Genomic DNA, 24,246 nt, shown 5'->3' with positions numbered 1-24,246 from the left:
ATGAATGTCAGTTTTTTTATGATCTCCAACTGCTTCTTTAACAATAAACTTTCCTCTACAATTTTGGTTGAACATTATCCAGAATGCAGCCAGAATGGAGCATTAAACCTGAGAACTGACCGCTGAGCAGGGGTCTGATGTGATCTGGTGACAGCTGAGGACACCTTGCTACGCTTTGTGTCAGACTGGGACGAAATCTGAAAGTGTACACCCCCTGTAAAGCCCAACCCAAGACTCCTGCAGTCTGTGCTATTTTACTGTACCAGTGCTAACAAAAGTAGCCTTAAAAATGCAACCCCTTAAGTGACTTTGGCAAAAAAAAGCCCACTCAGTTGAGAATGAATGTGTCAGTCCTAAGCCCCTCCCCCTTCAAGCTTACTTTATTCTATTAGGAAGGACGTATGGGCTATGCAGTTTTAAAAGCAATGGAAAATTAAACCTCCCTTGCTTTTTGAACATAAGAGATTGAAGATAAACAAATATTGTCTAAGTTTCAAAACACTTTGAATTCACTGATCACTGAAGCTATAAGGAGTGTTTCAGTCAAGCCAGCTTTCTAAAAAAAAAAAAAAAAAAAAAAAAAAAAAAAAAAAAGGCACAATACAGGACAGTCAGAGTTCCTTTGTGCATAATAAAGGCAGAGAAACAAAAACAGTTTTGTTTACATTTAAGGGATAAAGTAGAAAAGGGTCATCCTCAATGGATTCCTTTAGTTTAGTCCTTTTCAATATAACAATGCCCATCCCTAATGGAAATCACCAAACTGCACTGGAATAAAGCCCCCCGGGCTGGAAAAGTAAGGACAGGACCCTTGAAATGCAGTAATGTTTATGAATCTGTCTCTTTAAGAGAGTGAAAGCCTCAGCCACCCACGCATGAGTAGGAACGAAGCAGAGGAGGCCTTCGTGAGCTTCTACTCCGTCCAAAACAATAAAAGCAAGTCAGACCCCCCCCTCAACATTCCAAACCTGAAAGCAGTACCTGCAGCTCCAGCCAAGAAAACATCGCAGCTCAGCCCGAAGCAAACGGAACATACAGTACGTTTTCTCCCAGAGCAACTGAATGATAGTTACTCAGTACCCACATAACTTTTTTTTTTTTTTACTCCCCCCTCAGAGCTATAATCAGGTTTCTGGCAGGATGCTTTCAACACTGTCATTGTGCACAAAAAGAAAGTGCTTAGAATTTACCTGATTTGAACGTGTCAATTAGTTGCACATGAACAAAAGGCGTTACAGTTCTTGCCAAAATAATTAAACTGAGATGCAAAACATTACTCGGGTGCAACCAACTGACGCACTTTGATCGTCAAAGCAACAATTTTATCAGAGCAACATTCTTTCAAATAAACATGCATGCAACAGAAAATACAGGTACATACAAATACAGTGGGAACACTGATATCTGAGCAAGCAGTACATAGTGTGAGAGAAGAACCCAAAAGCCAAAATAAATAAAAGAGCAATGCAGGTACAATCAAAGTATCACATAACTGCCAACTAAGGATGGGTGTCCCTATTAGGGATAACCAAACTGATCCAGCTATCCTGGAACAACAGCTCATCATTAGTTGTGTTTCCATGCAAAGATGTTTGCCAATCCAATTATATATCTATATGCTCAAACTACTCAACAAACTGATGGAAATATTCATCCACATGCACACAAGTAATCCAATCCAAACTTATGTGCATGCATAGAGAACCACTTGGTGTAGACGTTACAGCGAGCATCAAGTGAGTCAGGTCAAGAGTGAGACGAGCATCATTGCTACCCAAGTTTTGGTGCTTGTGTTTTCAATTACTTTTAAATTATGACAAAAATAGAAAAATGTACTTCACATGTACTTATTAAAGAAGACTGCGAGAAAGACTGTATTCTGAAACACATAAACTGGACGTCTGTCCCAGTGCCATCTTTTAAAATTCAAGCATAAACTTGGTCTCCTCTGCGGACTAGTCTGTGCTCCCGCCATGTTGAACATTAAACTTTTGCTCACACATGTGCAGAACGTACTTAAACTTTCCAAATGGGATTGCACTCAGATACAGCCATTTACATGGTTATTATACTTCTATGTAAAGGATCATTTACAGGATTACTCAACTTGTTGAATCAGATTAGCCTATTCCGATTGAGTTATTGGTCAGATTACTAACAGATTATCAGGCTGCATATAAACATGGCTATTGTTAAACAAATTATTGACTGACAACTGTAGACAGCGTGGGAACATAGGAAGCTGATATTTTGTTTCAAATTAAGTGAAATTTCTACACCATAGAAAAAAAATCTCCAACAATGACAAATTTGTGCAGCGCAAAGTTTACACACCTCCAAATTATTGGACACTATAACCACCATATCATATAACCAATAAATCGACCAATTAATCAGGTATGGATCACCTCTTTATGCTAACTCTATGAAACGATATGATTATATAAAATATCCTCTTAAAACATGAACATTCGAACAGAAAAAACGATTCAAATGCCTGTCACTGATGCCAGATAGATAATAGATATGGCACATTTCTCTCATCTAGGGCTAAGTATTGAAATTCAATGCTTTTGTGGTACCAACTACTAATGAGTATCAGAAAAACTCATATGAGCATTTGGGCTCATTATCATTTGAGAGCCTACAAGCATGCTTGACTTTAGATTGGCTGTCTAAATGACATGCTATGAGCAAGTTAACATCAGTGCTTTACCAGAGCAGTCCACTGTGGTCAGTAATTGCACCCACTGCCAACTCTGACACACATTCTGGTTTAAGGCACACCCACTTTTAGTCTGCATACAAATGATTTTGCCATTGAGAGGTGTACACATAAAATTGTAGTAATTAACACCAAATACAGGCTATTGACTTTTTGATGCTAAACCTAATTTTTGTTTCTATTTAAAAGGAAGGCATCAAACAAGTACCGTTCAGAAATCTGTATCAAAATCAAGGTATCAGTATTGGTATTGGAAACAAAAGTATACCCAGACCTCCTCTCCCCTTGGTACAACCCTGGAGATGCTGCCTTTGCCAAAATGAATGCTAGTCTCAAACAAGGAGGGAGTCCCTCACTCTGCTGAACCCGCTGACTGCACATGCCCCATTTAAAAGTCTGCCATCTGCCTGGATTAAAATCATAAAGACTCTCAGTCAGAGTCTGGAAGAGGAGCCACAGCAAATGCTGGACAAAAAGAAAAGCATGGCTGCCATTCAAGGAATACAGCAAACAATGTTTTGCAACACAATTGCAACGAGCAACTGCCCCATCGGAGAGGATGGCCGCTGAACTTCAGGCCATTCATGAACTCCTACGTCAGAAAGAGATCTGTGAATTGCTCCTCGCTCTTGGAAGGAACTTTTAAGTGCTGCCACATTCCACGTAATGCCATGTTGCTAAGTGCCAGTGCACTGAACTGAACTGGTGCCAAAACGCTTAACAGCTCCAAGGCAATACAGATCCAAAGTCCCAGCAAACAAGAAGGGCGAGTGTTTACGTAACATGGTTCAGGCCTGGCAGCTCTGAAAAGTCACAAAACTGCCAACAACCATGTTAGATAAGCCTTCACTGAACAGGGCTGATCAATTTGCTTCTTTAACCCTTTGAATGTTGCTGAGCAATATAATTAAAACATCAAAATATGTGAAGATAATTTGGAATATTTTCCTTTTGGAACAGACACCAGCACCAGCAAAAGCAAAGTGAGGACATTAACATTTCTTTTCTTATTCATGTCACTCCTGTCACTACACCGAATTAAACAGGACCAATGATGTTCTTTTAAACATTTCCTGTCAAAATTCCAAATCATGATATCCGGACAATAAGGTGACATTACATCACTTGGGAGTCCCTTTCAAGTCTCTTTGTAATGAAACTCAGCGTTCTTTAAAAAGGGGGATTTCTGTACAAATCAAATCATTAAGATTTAAACAAACTCAGAGTGGTTTGATGTGGTTTTGACTATTCCAACCAAACTTATTTAGAAAATGTTCATTGTGGTGGTGATGAGAACCAGACATCTGAAGAGTTTAATGCCTCAGAAAGTTATTATATTAACTTTTTACTAACACGTTGTCAAATGTCTGAGACACTGTTTTATGACAGTTCTGAGCTGAAGTTTTTGGCACAAAACATTCACATTGGAAAGGTACATTCAGTAAGACAACACAGTATGAAGAAAGAAAAAAAAAAAAAAAGGTCTGGTTAACCACTGTTTTGCTGTTATCAAGTTTACATATAAAAACCCAGAACACATTAAAAGGTGCACTGGTAGTTTTATTAGTAAATAAAATTACCATCACCACCAATGTAAAGAAATTCGAGTCAGTAAATTACAATTTATCAAATCACTCCATTTACATTCCAATGACTGAATTCAACTGACATTCAGAAATCCTATGTAATTTTCGTTTCAGTGTGAACTATAACCAAAACACACTCAGAAAAGCTCATGATGTGAATTATCATGATAAAGATATCATATAGTCATACTGCCCACTTCTACCTTTGAGGAATCCTACCATGCTACTGCCTGTGGAATGTGACATGACTAAGAATTCCCTTCTAGAACCCAAAGCACCAGACAGTTCTTTCTTTGAAGCATATGGTTCTCCTGCATGAACTAGATACAACAGTACAGAAATGATGCATTGTTAGATGATGCTATAAAATGAAAAAAAGTCATCCCACTTTTTTCAGTTGCATTTTTAGAAAAAAGGAAACGCTGCAAAGTCTTGACCTACGTAAGTCACCATAAAAACACTAGTGTGGACAAACAATTTCAGTTTCTGTTTATTCACTAACCGACTAACCTCCCTTTTAAAGCCACAGTCTAAACTTCAAATCAATAGCAATTTAGATCAGTGTCACCCTCTGATGATTCTGCTTCCAGCGCAGCAAATCACACAGACCACATGCAGTAAGAACCACACACATGCCAACACCAAGTGAAGAACCACACCATTCCCTACCACCCAATGCTATGCTTTACAAAAGCTCTGATGCTTTACAAAACCTCTGCCTTCCACCTTAAAGGTTCAGAAAACTGAGGGATGCTTATGCAAAATGCTGACAGCAGGAGTGACCCTTCTCATATTTCTGATGTCAGAAGCAAAATCAGAAGATGGTAACAGCCGTTGACGAGGACAAAGGTTAAAGCGGCTCTTGAACCGCCGGGCCCAGTCATGACTGCCCTGATGGGGGCCTTCTTTATGCTTTGCTACATCTGTACTCAGTTATGTCTCACGGCCTCCATCAGGCTGCTGAATTATGACTCACACTGATGGCACTCAGGGGGACACGGCTGCTTCTATATCCAGTACCTTGCTCCCCACCCGACCCCCTCACCCCCCTCCAGCATCTACTTTGTCTGCTACTGCTACGTATTAAAAATGTGGTCGACATGGACAAACTTTGCAGGAAGGAAAGTCGGGGGAGTGCAGGCGAGCCAGCCTAGCATCTGGAATTCTTCAATGGGTTAATCAAGGTTTAACAGAGCCAAGCTGGACATGAGCCATTTTAAAGAAGAGACGCCCTCGTGCTAGAAACCCAAACCTTGATCTCAGATTTAAGCACTCTTGGTGGAAAAAAAAAAACTGCACAGAATAAAACAGCATTTTCCTACTCCTGTGAACGAATGGCAGTATGGTTAAAGGAAAGGTGCTTACTGTTCCTAAAGAGCCAATATTATAGAAAGTGGATTGAATCAAAATGGAAACAAAGCTGCAAAAACGTTTGCAACATATCTGTTTAGATTTTTTGTGACATCATGAAAAACAACATATTTACATATATACACCTATTCAGCCTACACCTGTTTAGCTCAAACCGCTCAAGCTGGCATTGTATTCAACCCTTACTCAAGTTTTCCCTTCAACCTTAAACCTCTGTTGGCAACAGAATGTAATTCTTTCAGCCTCTTTCACTTTCCAGCGCCAGACTTCACAGATGCGTTCAAACAGTTTGAGCAGCAGCAGAACAACACTTAATGTGGAACTGTGTCAAAGTTTCTAAGAAGGACGCAAGACAAGCGATTAATCATTGTTCATCAAGAAGAGGTACAACACCCCAGAACTTCTCCATTACAGGTTTGATCTATCATCTTAACACACAATACAGGAAACAACGGAAGTAAAACATCCATGCTAGCAGCTAATGCCATCTGTAGTCAATAAAATGACCCAGAAAAAAAAAGAAAAATCACAAGTGACAGTGCAAAAGTGCAAAGTATAGCTTTAAGGGCATTTACCTTCTGTAAGGTTTTTACATAAACTGTTTTTCAGTTTTTGGTTCAGTGTGTCCTAATTGTTTGTTTCATGTTTTGGCAATGAAATTTCCTTTTACATTTAGACATACAGCTGGGTGCAAATGTTTGAGCACAGGTGAAATGATCAAATTGCATGTTTTATTTTTGAAGTGAAAACACATCTTTGGCAGTAAACACACTTCTGCACATTTTAATGCTGCTCGCTGAGTTTAGCATAAAAATAAACAAAACGTGGTCTGTGCAAAATTCATGACACCAGGGGTGTTCAAACTTGTGTACAGCTCAGCGTACAAAAGCAGCACCCATGTAATTCTAATATTTACGTAAGAATGAACGATAGGTTGTGTTACATAAACTCACACCATGTCATAAGAGGACCTTTATCAAAACATAGGAAAAATGTAAGACACGGCCCCTTTAACTCACCACTAGATGTAGATTACTGAGCCGTCACTTCCTGCTCCCCATAGGATTCCCATTAAGCCAACAGAGCAGATTTACCATGGCACTCACAGATCAATACATATTCAAGCTGGTGATTATCTACAGAGGATTAACAGAGCCACAGGTTCCCCTTCGGAGAAGCAGCTATTGAGTATCTCATTTCTCACAAAAGGCATTTAAAAAAAACCATCACAACAAGCCATACACTGAAGAAAGACAGACATCCATGGTATGTGCAGTCTTCCTGTTCGAGGAAGGAGGTTTATAGACCATGTACTTATGGTCATGACCACTCGAGCCAGGAGAGTCAAGTTAGTGTGCTTTCTGCAAGAGCACTAGACAAGAACTGAGTCTATTGCTTTTGGCACAGAGCTGCAGCACTGTATGGAAAAAATGACCAGCGAAATGGGTTTGCGTTCTCTGGATGATAAAACAACCGTGCAGCAGGAGTCTAATTGTTGAACAGAGACGAATTAAGCGAGTTTACCCCCTTATGGTTTATGTAACCTCTTAGCCTTGGTGCTGGATTTACCACTCTGCAGAGTCAATCAAATATAGCTCCATTTGGGAAAAGGAAAGCACAATTGGTCTCGCTCTCTCTGGGTGGGTAGAATGGGCCCCCAGCCCCCTTCTCCGCCCATCACTCAATGCAATGCCAGTCGGCACAGTTAACTTTCACCCAGTTGAATTTTATATATATATATATATATATATATACATATACATACACACACACACACATACATATATATATATATATATATATATATATATATATATACACATACATACATACACACACATACACATACACATATATAAATAAAAACCCTGATGATCAACTTCAGCACATCTTACAGTCATTTACAATCTCAAAGGACAGTGAAAAGCACTGTTACCTTGTCATTTATGACCTGGCTCTCAGGATCCCACTTTGCGGTAGTAAAGACATTCAACGAACAGCAATACAGGTGCTTATCTGGAAGGAAAAAAAAATAACAAAAATGAACAACACACTTAACAGGATCCTCCTGTATCACATTACATAACTCTACCAGCATCTGATTAGCCTTGAAGATAAGCAGGGAATCTATGACTAAATCAGTAAGATGTCCACAAAGTCATTTGGGGTAGTTGTGAAATGCTTAGTATTGTTCACGGTGGTGGTGGTTTAATGACTCTAAAAGGTTTTCTGGTATATATTTTTAAAAATAAGTTCATTAAAGACACATGCAAGGTGTAGTAAAGATGCATGCAAGGTGTAGTAAGGCAAAATTATTTGTTTACAAATGTATTACTATTTCACCATTATCATTACAGATAAAAAACCAAAACATGCAGGTTCACTGATCATTCTGAAAAACAAATACTACGGCTATCTCTGAGCTGTAGAAGTTCCCATCACCATCATTATTGTGCATTCCCACACACTGGTGTTTACTTTTAACCAGCACACTTCCCACTAGGGATGCATCTATATGGGAAATGGAGGCTTGATCGCCGATACTTACACATTTGCCGATGCAAATACATAAACATTCACAAAATAGAAACTGAGAGTACATCTACCCAGAACAGCATTACAGAGATACAAATGCAGCAAAATGAATAAAAGCTAAAGTTTTTACACAATAATTCAGCACTGCCTAAACATTCTGCTCTTCCACAGTACAATAATTATATAATCAAATAATTTTCAAAATATCTGCTATATTTAAAACATTTATCAGATGTTAATAGTTGATGATTGATATATTAACTGATATAATTCTGCTATTATCGTGCACCCTTGCTATTATCAGAACAGTAACAATGCAACATGACAATGCCCATATATTCACACGCCCCCACAATCTATGATCTAGCAATAAGAACCAGGAGTATTCTGGGTGTGTGCTTTTGTATATACTCTTGGCATGCCTAGGTCATGGGTTATGTCAAGCTCATTTTCCACAGCCAGAAAAATGGTATCAGCTTGGCCTTGTCTGCCCCGTGTCTGCTGACTGAGCCTACGCACTGTGAGATATGAGACACATGAGGCCCATGAGGTGCAGGCTAGAGAGAGAGCAGGCTTTAAGAAGTGCAGCTGGAATGAAGAAGAAGGGGTGGGAGTGAACCCTTAGCACAAAGTTATAAGGCCTTACCGCCACTGGCTTACATCACACAGTCACTTACTTCTGCTCCAATTCCTACTGGGCCATTTTGTCCTTTTCTCATGTGTTAAAGATTTACTGTCTGCGCTGAGAGACACACACACACACACACGCGCAATATGGAAATAGGATTACTCTTCTGTTCCTCTAGTCTGCTGGGAAGTGAAAATGAGCCAAGTGTTGTGGGCGTATCTGACCCGCATCTACTGCGGCTCTGCTCTCACTATCCTCTGAGATGAAACTAGAAAATAGAACAGAGGAAGATCCCATTCAACACACTGTTGAACTTCAGTTTTAAAGGGGCCATATACTACGTCGTCATTATTTTCTTTCCTGAGGTCCACTTAGAACATTTCTATAAGTTTATCTACTAATATGAAAACAGAAGATAGTATTAACTCATTCTTACATGACAACCTACAACCAATCTATATCTTTTGGAATTAAAACAGGCCCGATCCCATTTCTTCCCTCGCCCCTACCACTTAACTCTTACCCCTCCATTTTGTGCATTCACGTCTTGAGGTGGGATGACCCTATTTTTGTTAAGGTAGAGGGGTAGGGCAAAGTGTTAGGGCTACATGACCCTTTAAACTGTAGGTTTTTCAGAGGCACACTCCAAACAAACCGACAAGATGGCTGAGCGAGCATCCAAAGAAACACAAATGTGAGCATTTTCTCAGTTTAAAAAATTACGATAACCATTTTATTATCTTAGTTTATTGTTGTTCTAATGTATCATAAGCATATAAATTTGCTTAGTAATGTTGATGTCTTGGTAGCTAGCTAGTTAAATTGAATTGGGAAAATTCAGACAAGATGCTGGAGAATAGAAGCTGAAATCTGCTTCATATTGCTGAAGATTTATGGGTGACTGAATGTCACATTCCCCTCTTTAAAAGAAGAAAAAAGGCGTAGGGGTAAAATAAGAAATGGTAATGGGCCTTATTGTGCCTTTAAGGCTGATATATAAATGATCTTGGTTACAACTGCCTGCTCTGTTGTGGGCTTCATTCAAAAAGCAGGGTTGAAGCATTCTTTATAACTTTAACATGAATGGGCAGAGCTAAACTGCTGTAGGCTAATTAGGTGGAATCATCTCTGACCTCCAGCGAATATGGTTTTGAGTGAGTTGGTCATAATCTGATTACAACGTGCCCTGGGGGTCACCTGGCTTTTCATGGTTTTGGATATGATCACTAAAGCACACAGGATCGGGATCTTAGAAGTGTGTTGCTGGCTTTCTCCCGCTTGGTGAAAAAGCTGCATTAGAGGCAAAGTGCCAAACAAAAACAGATAAATGTGATGTTTATCAGTTTGTTCATGTAACAAGCATTATGTGTTCTGCTTATCACAGAGATGTTTGTAGCACAGCTGAAACCAAACAGAAACCACACATCATCACAATCTCAAGTGGAACACAATAAAACTTTTGTTTCATTTTGGATATCAGACCATTTCCGAGATTTCTTAACAGACTGAACAGCAATGCTTCCTCAACAAGCGTGAATGATTTAGTAGGGGGTGGAGCATCAGTAGTGGCATGCTTGCATTTTGTGTCATTGAAGGCAACTGACTATAAGCAGGATCTGGCCATGTGGGTGAGGTGACAGACAGTAGGCTGAGAGAGAGAGAGAGAGAGAGAGAGAGAGAGAGAGAGAGAGAGAGAGAGAGAGAGAGAGAGAGAGAGAGAGAGAGAGAGAGAGAGAGAGAGAGAGAGAGAGAGAGAGAGAGAGAGAGAGAGAGAGAGAGAGAGAGAGAGAGAGAGAGAGAGAGACTACAGACAGATGTTCTCCTGCTAAGTGGGTCACACTGCCAGCTGTATCATCCGAGTAAATCTGAAGGCACAGATTTGCTGGACGTGTTCAAATGTCAAATGTTATGCAAAAGGACATAAGGACATCTCTCAGTAAAACACTGAAGGGCTGTGGCACAACATAAACATCCATTTGAGCTACTGTGCAGCTCAAAATATCCAACTACAAATCCAACTGCCTCCAACTAGGGATGAAATTGGTTTTATTATAGCCTACATCATCAACAATGTAATCTTAGCAAGTTTTAAGTGGGGAACCCGACCTAAAACAGGGAGCTTGTGAATTGCCCATATATGAACTACCAATCACAGGCAACTAAACACCCATGTGCTGTTTACATAACAAGGCAATCACAGTCACAACTAATTGGCAGTCTGGCAAATGTCAAGCCAGGAAAAGTAGATATTCTACACAAAGAAAACAGGCCTGGACCTTCACCTAGACAACAACAGTCACAAAGATGGTCATCCCTACCTCCAACATAAGTTTACACACATAAAGAAAAGCCAATGCAAATATTCACTTAACAACTAATATATAAAGCAAGACGTTTGCTTTATTTTATTAACGTCATCAAACGAAAGAGAGAAAGAGCCATCATTTCCCCTCTCTAGTCTCAGTGAATGTTCCAAGTTGTATGTTTGCTGTTCATGACAATGTCTTTATTTACCTGACTGGCCAAAAGCAATGCAGCATAAAATTTCACCACACATCAACCAATACACTGAAATGAATCGGATGCAGCAAAAATGCAAATGGAAGTGTACACAAAGATACAACAAGTCATGCTGCAATATAATCCAATATACTAGAAAAGCATATTATATTCGGATTTCTTCACAGCCAAACTGGCCAACTGCATGTTTTCCTGGCCATTGCTAAAGAAATGGTCTGTGGCTACAATTTTTGTGGCTCAAAAAAATGTTAAGCTTTATACTGAACAGAGACAGAAATACCAACATAAAGTATTCAAATCATTCAAACCAGGCATAAAATATGAACCTTCTGTTCAACAGCAAACAGCAATAATTTGATACTGTGACTTTAAAGGAATAATGCCAATAGTGCTAATCATGAGAGAGTGTAAGGAAACCCCAACCTGCATCATGAAAATGACATCATGCTATTAGAGCCTATTAGCTTCCATTCAACGTTAGCAACATTAGCATGTATGGTTGATCTATGCCTTTTAATACTTTTTGACACATACTTCACTTTTCCAGCTGGCAGTAAGGTTTGCACCAGCCATACCACGGCAGTTGTATTAGTGGAAACTCTATTTAGGGAAAAGAAGCCTGTTTCAAATAAAACTTGGTCATTTTCTTCAATCAAATCAAATAACGGTGGAGACGTGAAGAGGCTGCTGCCTTCTTCTCCTACCCGCAGAACACACAGGCACTCAAACTCGCTCCATTCAGCTCCACAGCAAGATTGAACCCAGACGTCAGAGAGGAACTTATGATGGAACAGTCCACACACATACTCTGTGTATATGAAACCACCAACGGGTCATCAGACTTCAAATCGGAGGGGTGGCTGGTGTGCACTGAATCTTTTGCAGTATCCAAAATGCACACACTGGACTGGACTGTGTTCATAATAAAAGCAGCCAGTTACCCTTATTTGTGCTTGAGCCGATTAACCCTAACCCAACACATTTAATGTAAAGTATGGCAAATTATATCCTACACTAATCTAATATTTTTCCACTTACAAATTGTGTGTGGCTTTATGTAACAAAATCAGAAATAATTAAATAATAATAATAATAAATAGTCCATTAAAAACAGGCTGTTTTTCAGCTTAGTTTCCATTTTGGACTGTATGGACTGGGTAGTGAAGGCTACAACATTAGTCACCCATAGGGTGACTTTACACAGGGAGCTATAGCTGTTTTATTATTTTAACAAGAAGTGATTTATAGAGCATGTATTAAACCTACAACAGAAACAAGCCAAACTCTAACAAGAACGGCATTATATTTTGTATCTACAATACTTCACCAAAACTGCAATTTTAAAAGAAAAACTTAATGTTTGTCTTCTCATTGGGTGAAGGCGTGGGGTTAGGATAATCTTCTCATGGACCAAATCCAGCGCACTCACAGCCCAACTCTGGCCAATAAGCCATACTTTGTCACCCTGATCTTAGTAAACCTTAGTCCTGCAAACTCACTACACTACTGACTCTGACTGCATCACATGCCCAAACGGACCAGTTCCCTTACCTGATACTCTAGTGTTCTGGTGTTTTCCCCACTCCAACACACCCGATTCTACTATTTAGCTCATTAACAAGCCCTTTCTGAGATGACATAGGTGTGCTAGAGCAGAAAACAACTCAAAAATCAGGAACCACTAAAAACACCAATCCATAGACAATTTTCAACTGATTTTGAATGATGGATTTGAGAATATACATATTATATTGCTTTCTACTTTTCAGTTAAGTCTTATTCTTCATATTCTCCTCTCTGTGTTAGACTCAATGCCACTGTCTTTTTTAAAAATCTACCATCATCATCCTTATTATTGAGGCTTTGGCTCAGTGATGTCCTGTCAGAAAGTCATAGGAAATGCGCTGTAATGAAGCAGTTTATCAACATTCCAGTCACCAGAATTACTGTCTAGCACACCTAGTCCTCATTAGCGCCCTGACACACCTGGACAACTCACCTTTATTACTACTGACAAACTTACCAAAATTGACAGACTAATTTCAGGAGAAACAAGAGCTGCCAGAACAGAAACAAAAGCTCCTTTGTGTTTCGGTTGATCGTCACCATCTGTTATGCCCATGCCCTTTCTTACGTACAGGTATAAGACTGCTGAGTAACTTGTAAAGACTTCAGCTTAGCGTCTTAAAACCTCATGCCAAACACTGACGCAACACTACAAGGACATCCATAATAAAACATTCTGAATGCTTACTGTCCTACTTACTTCCGTCTCACAAACTAAGTGCAGCAGAACTCGATCGCAAAACACATAATGGAAAATGTCCAAATCATAACACGATGACAAATCAGGTTATGCAGACATCTGTTATATTTTACTATTATATTTACATGGAAATTTTAAAGGCAATGCAACACAGTCTTACAGAGCTGAACATGAACACATGTAAAACGAAAACGTCTATATAAATCTATATGTATGCTTATGTATAATTGTATGTAATTCTATCAAACTGACATATTTTAAACTTTAGACTAAAATCCCTTTGTTGTGAGTGACACTATACCTAAATTATGTTTATTTCATTAAAATAAATCATTGGACATTCTACGCTCTCACCATCAAAACAATCACAACACTATTGAAACTTTGCCTTGAAAATTTGCTCATTTTGAACACAATTGTAAAAATGTAGCCAGTACTTGACTAACAAACACAGCTTTGAACAGCTGTACACTCTTGAAATTGTAAATTTATTTTTAAAACTTAACTGCAGAAACTGTGTGTGGGTTTAAACTCTGTGTTTATAATATACACACACAATGTATAATACAGTACATCAGAAGAGACAACATACTACCAAGCACCAAGAACACTATCATAATGAAGTGTTACTGATCACTAAGAATGTCTCACTCACATTACCTTCAGTGAGCCTATTTACTCTCAAACGCCTTTCAACACACTGACACACAATAAAGCAAACCCAATCCACACAGGTCATCGGGGGATAAAACCGTTTCCTCCATAGCCCGTGTTAAAGAGGGATAAATGTCAGTCATCTGCTTTTGAAGTGCAGCCTGGAGGGCAGCGGGATGGGGGAAAAGGGTCAGAGTGTTCAAAAATGACAGCTCTGAGCTGACAATCAGCAGAGAGAAAGCAGTTTCTCCTCTGTTCAGGCAATCAGCTGTCATCCCCACAAGCAAAAACCCACACAGAACACAAAAAGACTGTAAGCCTATTTATGGAGTGGCTCATGCTGAAATATTTCTGTTAAACAAGCCAAAGTTCAGGGCCAAGGTCAAGATCCGGCATTCACCAGATGCACAAAAATTGAGCAGGTTACTCACGTCAGTAGCTTAAGAAAACATTCCACATCAATCTCAATGTCCACACAGCTATATCCTCACCGCCTTGTGACTATGACGGAATGAAAGAATGACTTTTGAACAGCAACCAGGGAAGAACACCACCTCAAAACCACGTCAGCTGGAGGAGTTACATCTACAACATGCATATCTCTCCAAAGCTATCTAAAAACCAGCCTAGAACAGCAAGATAAGGGTTGGCAACATAGCAACAAATAATATCATGACACTTGAAGACACTCAGCATACACACTTAATATTTAAGAGGTAGACGACATGGCAAAAAAAACATAACATCACAACACTTCAGGACATTTTATGATGCATGACATCACAATATTAAGCTTTTCTAGGGTTTGACAAATTGGAACAGATTAAAAAAAAAAAAAAAAAGAAGCATCAATGGTTCCACAAAGTCCTGAAATATGAGTACAGTGATGATTTTTTTTTTTCATTCAGAACAGCACATACTGCACTGAAGCAAATCCATGTGGACAGGATGGATCACAGAGACTAATAACGACACATGCCAATAGTCAGTGTTCTTTAAATACTGATTACATCCCCAATATGCTCATATACTGTAGGTCAGGTTAAAAAAAAAAAAAAAAGTTAATTGTCAGATTTCCACTTAAAACACTGCTATGTAATGACTGCATTAAAGTTAAAGGTGTGAGATACAGCAAAACAATAATATAATATTGCGATACTTCCAAGAAATTTAGATCACATTTAGTCACAATATATTTTTTCAGACACCTGATCAGTTGGAGCTAGGAAAAAGTAGTAAAATGACACTACATTTTAAAAATACTACCTAAATCTACAAACACAATGCTTTTGATAGATTATTCTGCATATTTTGCTCTCTTTATAATAAAAGGTGTTTGGTCAGTGTTCTACCAGTACCGACGATATCCACGATATGCTCTAAAAAGTGTGTATTGTACATATATAAACGAAATCAAAAATAATCTATATTGCTCACCATTGCACCAACAAAATAAAAAAGCTGAAAGGAAATGACTAAAATGTAAGGAACGGATGTAGGCTATAAATAAGATCCTCTAACTATAAACACGCAGACTCAGCTTTCTGACAGATTGAATGCGAACTCTGCCATACATTCAAGCATCCCATTAATAACATTTGTTTACATTTTCACTTTGACATATTATGAGGTTATTAACATGACACACATTGTCGGTCTGCGCTTCTGCGTTTCTGTCCACAAGCAACATTTTATTCACTCAGGAATAAAGTTGATATTTAGATATATCTGTCTTTTTGTACACAGTTATTCAGTGGGGAGACGAGCACGACTGCAGTGATGTGACCTCCACAGCTCAGCTTTACAGAGTTATGAAGAGGAGCAATACTCTATGAACATGGCAGGCTGGAGCAGAATTAAATGCAGTCTGTATGCGATCTGATGTCAGAGTTCAATCATTTGACAGAAGATTCCCAGTCAGAAATCCTAAAAATGGCTTTGGAATAGTAACACCATGTTAAATCGCTATTAACGGAGCATATTCAAACATGACCCAGTTTAGAAATAATTAAACTTCAGCAGCTCTCGGTGAAATCCTAATTTCACAATGCAGCATTACATAAGGAAAAAAATGCAGAAGCGTCACAGCTGAAAGGAGCTTTGTAGTTGGAGAGTAAAAACAGTTAGCGATGAGGTACCCTTCTCAATTTTAATGGAAACATTCCACAGCTCTTACACACCACACACAGCCTGGGTGTAATGAATCCGAGGAATATTTCCTTACCGGAGGTCTATTGTGGAGCAGAAGCGAGGTTACATGGAAAATGTCATAAATCTCCACAGAGAACAGCTTTAAATACAGTGCTCCGTTTTCCATTGTTAGTCCCACTTTTCTGACATCTAATGTTATCAGACCTGTAATCTCAATCACTCTGAACAGGAGAAAACAACCAGAATAGGTATTAGAGTGGCAGGCAAAATAGTAATGGGATTATATTTTTAAAACTACCATGGAACGGTAGCCCAACTGTAATCCATTAGAGTAACAGGACAAGAGTATATTCATATTATTCAAAAAGTCTATAATTAGTAAACCTATTTATTTGTGGGATAAAGCTGAAATATTACACGCATCAGGGTCAAATAATTAACTTAAGTTAAATGCATGATTACTACAGCTAATCATACTAAGTTTCATTACTGCTGTAAATTACGTACTCAAGATTTAAAGGAAACATTTTTCCTTTTTTCTTGTACTTTATTTTTCTCCTTGAGGTCTGCTTACATTTTATGTGCATTTACATAAAAAAAAGGAATTCATTTTTACACGGCTAGCCTCCAGCCTCTCTCTCTTTTTTTTTTCTTTTAAACTGTGTCCTCAAAAGATCTTGACTGGCTGCCAATTACTCTGCCTCAAAAAGCACTCCAGGCTGCAACACTCCTCATAACTTCAGTGTAAACTGGCAGAGCTAAACTGCTGTATGATGAATAACCAGATATATGTAAATGTGTTGGTTCTGTTGTGACATCTTAGAGAAACTAATTGTATTTGTCATAGATGTTCCTTGTTTCCTTTTTTAAAAAATTAAGAAAAAAGGAATATCTACAATTCTGTGATATGGGCCCTTTACACATAAATTGGTCAGAATGCACATCCTCGAATGTCTTGATTTCTTTCAAATAGTTCTCTTATCCAAAGGTTTATTCTTTCTGAAAAAGGTGCCTGAAAGGCAAAAGAGATGGAGACGAAAGAGACGAAAATTGAAAAAGAAGATGAAAGTGAGACTTGCATTAGGGAGCTATAAACCAGACAGCCTGCAGCATCTCCAGCCATATCCTTCAAAAATACCTTCATTTTATTGATGAGTACATCTCAGGGCATTCACTAAACGCTCTGTCCAAATTCATGCTTGTCGATTCCACTTGTCTCCTCACACTACGTTCAACACACAATACTCAGTACAAACTAGATTCACAAAGGCAAGACGTAGATTTGCAAAGTAAGCGTTTTATTTATTCAACATGAACCACCCTGAGATGGTTAAATTTCAAACTAGCGATTATGAATTCTCAGCACACCCACATCACTAGACTACGCTTCCTGAGAGAAAACTGAAAAGAACTGTGAAACATGACACACAGGTGGTAGGCTAATCATAGCCTCTAAAGGAAGGCTTTCATCGCATTTACATACAGCCAGCACCAGCATTTTACACAAATGTGGTGCCTTTACAATTGAAAGGAATGAAAAAACAAGTTATACCTCACTGAGAACCTTCGCGAAACTTTAAGTCTTAGATCTTGAGGAGTTTTTTTTTCATTTCTAAATAAATCGGTCACAGAAATGTAAACAAAGTCAGTCTGAGTGGTCTGAAATAATTAATTGTAGAGAAACTTATACTGAAAATACTTTATTTACTATATAAAATACCCAGTGAACCTACATATGTTTCTATATGCAAGTATGATGGTAAAATAGTGATCAACACAAAAACCTTTAACTGGGGACTATTGTGCCTTACTGCACCTTGCATGTACAGCTTCACTATGATTGGGGGGGGGCAATACATTACATTACATTACATTATATTACAATACATAATCCAGGCCAAAATCTTCTCTACAACTATCATGAAACAATGTCAGACATCAGGCAGTGCATTCATAACCATATCTTGTAATAACTTTCGGCGAGGGAGCTACCACCACTGCAGACAATTCTCTTAAGTTTCTCTAGAATGGAGCATTTCACACTAAACTACTCTGGGTGGCTTTATTTAGATCTTGATATAATTAAGCCGATTTTTAATAACCTTTAGAATTTCCCCTTTAGTGCCCACAATACTATATTCCTAGTTCAAAACCAAAGGACAAAGCTGGCTACCACAGATATTCAAGCAAAACAAAATCATAGTGCATTCACAACACTACGAGACAGATATTTCGCATAAGTAGTAGTAAAAAATTATTTTCAGAGTGCATGTCACTAAGCGTGAACCAAAAATGATGCATTTAAAAACATTTAAAAAAGGACAAAATCAGTCCATAATGCCACATTATACACATACAAAAAAATGAAGTGATTTTACGAAAGCATTAACTGACAGCCTAGCATCTTATCTATCTATCTCTCTATCCATCCTATCATCATCATCATCATCATCAGTATTATCTGCGAAAACAAAGATTAGATTGGGTTGGTATCAGTCGATACTCCACACTGATGAAGGACATACACATATACAATACAGATAACTACAGCTCTGGCTCTAAATTACACTGTGTACATGACTCTCCTTAATCATTAGAACTTTTCCAGTTGCCAATAAACATTTGGGTAATAGACATTGATCAATCAGGGCAAAGCAGAGTGCATTGTTTACGGACACAATAACCCCACATACACACAGTATTCATTATGAATTTATGGTCTCAAAGGGCAGAATACTTGTTCTTTCCTGATTACTTGCAAATAAATAATTAAATTAATGCATATAAAAGTTATAGAATATGTCTGGTTTAAAACATGACAAAAAGCAAACCTGTAGCTTTAGAGTCAACGAGACGAGGACGAGCCATTTGACAGACATGAAAAATAACCAATAAAGAATTGTTGTTTCTGTGTGATGTACAATAAAAACATACGCACAAGGAACAAATCTGTGTGCGTCAGCAAACACACAAGGATGACTTGCTTAACCTCTTCCTGCAGGCATACTCAATCAAATAAAATATTTTTTTCCCACAACTCTGTAACCACGATGTTGCATGACTGGTTTGACTCTGCACTGAGGTGCTAGCAAGCAATGTGGAGTAAAGTGGAACAGATGAGAACCTCATGCTGTAAAAATGACACACGGCTCTCTAAAGACAGTCACGCCAAGATAAAACCAGCAGCACAACTGCAGCTCTATTAATGTCACGGCATCATGTACATCTACCAAAATACAATACCATTCAGAGCTGAGTAGGCAACTGCTTTAATAAAAAAAAACTGCTTTTTCTGTTGGTCCGAAAAAACTGGTTGCAAGGAAGTGTGTTCACATGGATGTGGATCAACAATCAGAATGGAAATACTGATAGTTGTGGCCTGCTTATCATGCAGTGGATATCAGGCGCGCCATTTACATACGGCTGAGGCTTGGGGGGGGTGCAACAATGTGTTCTATATTTCATGTGCTAAACATGTCTTAATTGTACAAAAACGCTAAATTTATACAACGCAGAATGACTGATTTCATAAAAATATCAATTTAACTTTAAAACAAAAGTCTGCAAACTAGCAACAGGTTAACCTCTATGACAGCGTAGACAGCAGAGGTATAAACAATACAAAAACAGAGAGGATGCACTTAAATGCTCAGTTTGGGTTACTATCAGTTGTTCAGGGCAAATGAGAGAACACAGTTCTACACTACTTTAAAATCCAAGTGTCATAGACAGCTAGACAGCACCGTTTCATCTTTCATCAGCAAGGTCATCTCTAACATGAGGCTATGACGTTTAGCAGCACAACGCACACACAAAGGCAAGGCAGTGTCCAGCCCTGCAGCATGATAGACAACACAATGTTTTGTTAAATGCCTACAGGCCAACATCCTTATCAGGAAAGAGCGAATGGTTTCAGTGCTCAGTCTGCTCCATCTGCACCGCAATTCTGGGCCGTAACAGGATGACGGGCCAATCTCTTTACGAGATCGCAACCAACACCAAGAAGCAAAGCAGGCAAACAGGAGGGGATACTGTGAAAATCCAGCCTGTTAGAGAGCTATGCTGCTGGTGAGCCATGCAGGAATGACTTTAAAAAGCCATTTTACAGACAAAAAAGAACCAGCCTGGGTCACCATACTGATTTTACATGTATAAAAGGTCACTGGTTACTCATAATTTGTCCCTCTGTCTGGACAGTAGATGCAGAAAGTAGGATTAGCCATAGTAAGGATGAGCGTACCAAGTGGCAATAATCCCCCTGAATCTGCCTTATCCCATTATCCCAATTCATCACCTGCTGTAACCAATCCTTACAGCCAATTGTCACAAATCAACGTTCCTGGCTGTCCTTCACGCCATTACCTACAACCAGTAATGCTACACCTCAAATATAAAGTTTCTGCCACTGCCAGTGTCTTCATCACTGTAAGGTGTCTTACTGCTGCAATTTTATTCTTCCATTTGTTTGTTCCAGTGGGGGTCCGATTAGGGAGCCAGTCCACTGGCCCACGGCTCGCAGACCATGTCCAGAGTGAGCCAGCGTCTCTCAGTTATACGATCAAAGCTCACGCTGTGACAGAGATGCTAATCTTATTAGTCAGTGCAGGGGGAAATCCAAAAGCACAGTGGGGAAATGATCTCTCTGTATAGATGAGCCGAGAGCCAAAAAAGAAAGCAATTCTGAATACGAAGCGAAGACTGAACGATTAAATCAAATGAGGACACCTCAAAGGGAACCGAATGAAACAGAAATACATTTTTAAATAATACTTATTTGAATGATGTTGAGTTAATTAGTTAAATATGATTGCATTTAGTTTAATTCTGTGTTTTTCTTACATTTCAAAAATTACATCTAAAATTCCAGAAAACGGAGCAGAGCTCAACCGATTCTGATGTAGATCTGAACATAATTCAATGTAACAAAATGAATTTAAATTTGAGAGCACTTTATGACTGAATATACTAATAGAACTCATTGTAATAGGACGCACCAGAACTCAAAAACAGAGTCAAGATTAATAGCATTCTGTACAACATCTCAGTATTTAGAGAAACGAAACGCCCCTTAATAGAAGAGAAAAGATTCGAATTCCAGAAACCGGAGCAGAATACTGAATGTAGACAGAAGATACACTGAAAGAGGTTCCCAGTGGTTAATCTGCACGTCGCTGATGTTAATCAGTAATGAACACCCAGCAAGCAACCAACACCAACAAGGGTGATCAAACACGTTCAGAAAAAAATAAAATGAAAAACTCTCGCTGATGTTCCTACAAAACCGTTTCCAAACGCGAAATGTGATCGACCTTTTGTGCCATACATTGGGGAGCCCGGAATGGACGCCAGCAGCAAACGGCGTGTCTGTATAAACACCATTATATTCAACGTTAGTTCACCTGTTCGGACAAAAAGCCCTGCCTGTATCAGGCCAGTCGTGCTATTTATACTTCATTTTCCTCCACAGCACATGACAGAAACACCGGACAAAAACAGACGGGCCACAATATGGTGGAAAAACACAAACAGGACCTAACGTACATTTTTATAGCACGGCTAACAAGGAAGCAGAAGACGAGGCTGAAGTTCGCTTCCTATTCACCAGCTTCTCGTTCGAATTTCCCCGTTCCACCTTAAGCGGTGCAGCAGACACATTCTCGCGCTCAAGCTTGAAGCGCTAGACTGTATCTGGTGCACCATTTAAGGTGGAACGGGGAAATTCGAACAAGAAGCTGGCGAATAGGAAGCAGACATCAGCTTCGTAAGCAGAAAGCCAGATGTATGGTTCTGAAGGACAAACCGAAACGCGGAATTAATGAACTATATTGAGCCCTTACCTTTTTCCAGCAGGTTTCCAATTTCATTTATGAGAAAACAGAAGAGCTCAAATCGTTTAAATCCATGTGAGCCGACCACACAAAAGCATCACTGGCTGCTGTTGTTGTTGCTGCTTTGCTTTGCTTCGCTTTCCAGGGGAGCTGGGGCTGGAGCTAGCGGGCAGGCTAAAGCACGTTAGCTTACTCCACTAACGTTTACGTTAGCTCCCTCTCAATAAAAAAAACAAAACAAAATAAAGTTGCTTAAGTTGTTTTTCTTCTCAGACGCAAGTACGAGTCTCCGACGTGTCCTCGTCTTCCAGAAGCGTGAAGTGAAGCGGGACAAAACGAAGAGTAACGTTAGTTAGTTTAGACGGGAAAACGGCTCCAAAAAGAGCCAGGCAGACGTAGGCAAGCACAACAAGCTGAGCCGGGAAGTAACGTTTCAGCAGCAAAAGCCTCCACCAGTAGAACCAGCAAAGCCCAAATCCGTTTCTTCTTTTTTCTTCTTCCACCACTTGTAATAGAGCGCCGCACCCAGATGTATTTAAGACTCACATCCTCTCGTTCGCTTCATTGTAAAGAGGGGGGAAAACACGTAGAGCAGTGAAGGAGAAGTGTGCTGCAGCCACACGGACTGAACGAAGCGACTTAGCGTTAGTTCACTCACAGCGATCAGCACACGAGCGAACGCAGCGGAGAGCAGCTCAATGGCCACAAGCAGGCACTTCAGCATTGGGACACCACAGCAGAGGTGCGAAACTAGAGGGGGGAGGCCTGATGGCGTCTGATTGGCCTGCCGGATAGACGTGCTGTTTAAGCCAATGAAAGTCCTAGCATATGCTATTCACACCAATAAGAGTCAGCAAGGAGGGTCCTACACTTCCATCGCATGTTTGGTTGACCTAATTTCTCCGAGGCACGGCTGAATTGCCTCATTTTTGTACGAGGCTGCTCTCCGTCAGCTTTCCCGTTCCACCTTAAGTGTTGCAGCAATTCCACTCTGGTGCCTGACTTTCCCGTTCCACCTTAATTGGTGCAGCTGGGGTCCTCTCTTTATTCAAACGTCCCATTCCACCTTAAATGGTGCAGCGGTTCCATTCTGGAGTCTAAAATGTCACGTTACACCTTGAACGCTGCATTTACGGTGTATCGGGCAAATAACCTTCTTTTGCCGCTTTGCCCAGAGATTGGGCATCAATCAGGCTAGATTTTCTAAATGCAGAACAAAATAACTTAACAGCTCTTTCAAGTTTTGCTTATCTAAGCTGGCACAGGAGTAAATGGTACAGAGGGTGGGTTAGATTTCTAGAGGCATGGTAACGGTTACTATGAAAAAAACGGGGCTTCTCAGTCAAGACTGGATCTTGCAGGTGAGACCATGAACCAGCAGACCACCAACGCGTTTCCTCCTATGTGGTGGTTTTGATTTAGTTTAGCTGAAAGCAACACTGGCTCACAAGTAACACATGCTCTGATGGATTTGAGGGTTTTGTCTCTATCTAGTGTCCAAAGAAGGCATTACTATAATGGTGGACCTTGCTTTTGCATAGTTGCTTCAAAATTTTCAAAGCAGTAACTTGCCTTTATTTACAGAGACTGCCTCAATCTTTTATACATAGATAGAGCAGCTACACAAACACAACCTAGTGTTCTTCTGATTCTGATATGGCGAAAATATAACATAAGATAAATTTTTTGGATCTGAAATGGTCATCACCAAAAACAAGCCATTGGAGCCGTGTCTATTTTGAGCATCTATAGGGCCTGTAGTGAGCTTGAATTATATGGAACCTATAGATATAATTTCACAACCCACCTAGCAAATAACCTTAGTGCTTGTTTTTTCTTTAACCTGTCTCACCTATATTCTATTTTAAAGGTATAATTATCATTTTATATTAATCTTTTCCAGGGCAATAAGGTTTGCTATCTATACTCCTCAGCTCAAAATGCTTTCCTTATATGTCTTCACTAGCAAGAAATCGATTAAA

At 39.3% G+C, this 24,246-nt stretch overlaps 1 protein-coding gene across 1 annotated transcript in view; it reads right to left on the bottom strand.

Annotated features, from left to right (window-relative positions):
• Positions 1–23,006, bottom strand: part of erbin (erbb2 interacting protein) — a 120,881-nt gene extending 97,875 nt beyond the window's left edge. Inside the window, exons 1-2 of the mRNA XM_037547240.1 lie at positions 22,274–23,006; positions 7,619–7,698 (exon numbers count right to left, since the gene is read on the bottom strand). The gene's annotated coding sequence lies outside the window, so the exon portion shown is untranslated. The remainder of the gene's footprint in view (positions 1–7,618; positions 7,699–22,273) is intronic.
• Positions 23,007–24,246: the final 1,240 nt, after the last annotated feature.

The sequence above is a fragment of the Pygocentrus nattereri genome, chromosome 18 (genome assembly GCF_015220715.1).
Source record: "Pygocentrus nattereri isolate fPygNat1 chromosome 18, fPygNat1.pri, whole genome shotgun sequence".
In the NCBI taxonomy this organism is placed as follows: Eukaryota; Metazoa; Chordata; class Actinopteri; order Characiformes; family Serrasalmidae; genus Pygocentrus; species Pygocentrus nattereri.
Note: the sequence above shows the minus strand (reverse complement) of the source record. Positions and strands in the feature narration are given on the sequence as shown.